The sequence below is a fragment of the Triticum dicoccoides genome, chromosome 2A, assembly GCF_002162155.2.
Source record: "Triticum dicoccoides isolate Atlit2015 ecotype Zavitan chromosome 2A, WEW_v2.0, whole genome shotgun sequence".
NCBI classification, from domain to species: Eukaryota; Viridiplantae; Streptophyta; class Magnoliopsida; order Poales; family Poaceae; genus Triticum; species Triticum dicoccoides.
This window is the reverse complement of record NC_041382.1, coordinates 701538443-701540827: the sequence shown is the minus strand read 5'-3', so window position 1 is coordinate 701540827 and position 2385 is coordinate 701538443.

Here is a 2385-nt window from a genome sequence, read left to right as displayed (position 1 = left end):
ATGGGAGGACGTTGAGGGGAGGGCGGGGCAGCGAGGCTGCGCCGCCGGTGGTACGTTTGGTGGTTTGGGGAAGAAGAAGGAGATGGTCTGGAGGTTGAAGAAGCAATCTGCACCACTTGTTTTCTATCCAACGGCTGAAACGGAATCGACTTACCTAAATTGGAAAGTCGACTTACCACTACCATTTCCCTTAATTTACCGGCATAGCTTACCTGGTTGTGAGGGACTTTTTGCTGGAAAAGAAACGACCGACGAAGACCCGTATTTTTACAAGGGTATTTGGAAGGAAAACCACAATCCAAAGAAAACCCAGGTTGCCCGTGTTTGTTTTCTTTTTCTATTCTTGTTTGTGGGTTCTCAGTTCCTAAAAAGGGAAATCAGGAGGGTTTTCCCCTTGTAGACAGAAAAAAAAGTCGCAGTTTGAGAATACCTCATTGCCTAAAGCTGATCAGCAAGCTAAGAAATACTCCCTCCGTTCTGAAATACTTGTCTAATAACTAAATTAAGTTTAGATACAACGATTTCTAGGACAAGTATTTCCGGACGGAGGGAGTATTACAGTAAACTGAATCCAAAACGAGGAAACTACCTCATTGCCTAGCATGACTGACACTGATAGCATTTTCTTTACAAAAAGCATTGATTTCGTGGCGGAAAGCTAAGGCCTCTTTTGGTTCATAGGATAGGATTATCATAGGAATAGGAATCTTGTAGGAAATGAGATGACATGTATCTCAAATCCTATGAGTAGGAATAGGAAACAAGATGTCATTTGGTTGACATCAAAGGAATTTTTCCATCGAGTCTAGGCTCTTTTTTATTTTCCTATGAAATGTGGAGGATAGGAACCAATCCTATGGAGGAATAGGAATCCATTCCTATAAACCAAAGGGCTTTAAAGGAAAAAATCCTATAAGAATCCTATCCTCTAGAATTCCTATGAAATTCCTCTAAACCAAAGGAGGCCTAAAGGTTTAATTCCAAAGTTATCTGATCAAAGAGATTTCAGGGAGCGTTTAAAGTTTTGCCAATTGTCAAAGAAGTAATTTTCGTCAATTGCCAATTGTTGATTAAGATTGTTCCTAGGCAATTTTATTTGGACCCAGTAAATTAAAATAAACTTTGGTTCCAATATTATATTTGCAAAATACCCTATCTGGTGATTATACAATCCATAAATATAAACATAAATCAACACAGATGCATGTAATCAATGATTGGGTGCTTTATTAGTAAACTATAAAGTTTTTTTGCGAAGAGTAAACTATAAAGTTGTTGGAGAGACTCAAAAACAGAGCAAAAATTAGATTGGCCCAGTGGTCTATTCTATAGTCCTCTGGAAGAAAAAATGTATATTGCAACTTGAGATATGATTGTCACAGTAAGTTGCTAGCACCTTATTGTTTGAAAACAGTCCATAGGGAGCCCAAGGTCCAGAGTAAAGATTTAAAACATATTGAGCTAGATTTTTTTAGTCTAGGCAGCGCACAGTTTGCTGCCTTTGTTGGGTACTTGGGTGTACAATGAAACCATCAAGTTTTGGAATTCATAATAGCAGCCAATAACATCAGTAGCAAGCAATGGGACTGGGATCTTGACTATTTGGTGTGCAGTAGATGCTTAATACACAATGGCGCTCTAATTTGCACTAATGATTATAATTGAGTTGTTAATGACTACCACAAGTGTAAATATATTACACTGTGTTTGGATGTCTGTATTGGAGGCCTTCGTATTGAATTGGTTTCAATTCCAACTCAGCAATGAAACTGTAATGGACATGATTACGAATTCAATTGTTTGGATGTTAACTGAATTGGCTCATGGAATTTTACCGTGTCTGTTTCAATTCATTTGTTACTTTCGATGGGTTTCAATTCATTAACTAATGTTCTTGATGTAATTTTTATTATGTTTGAGACACTTTGTACTTCCGGTGAACCTTTATAACACATCTGATCCTTTTCGCAATTTTTTTTTACTAGCGGTCACATTTCCTTTTGTTGAACTTAACATCTAATGCAAAGGCCAAAGAAGATAATTACTGTTATGATTGCCACAACTGGTAGGGAAACCTATGGCTGATATTACATCAAAAGGATAGAGCATCTAACATAGTAGGTGTGTAACAAAGTGGCAGATAAACTTGTTCAGGAAGACTCAAGTTTCAAGACGAACGGATATGGCATCTGTGCTTTCTATTACCCAATGAAGTGCCTTTAGGGGACAAATAAAAATCTTAGTTGTGGTTTTTGTAACGGGTGATCCAGTAATTACTTCATATCTGGATTTTTTTTTGAAATGGAGAAAAAGATTTGTCTCAATGATTAATTATGCAGAAGAGAGTCATCTAGTTAATTAGCCAAAACCCCATGTAAACCAATA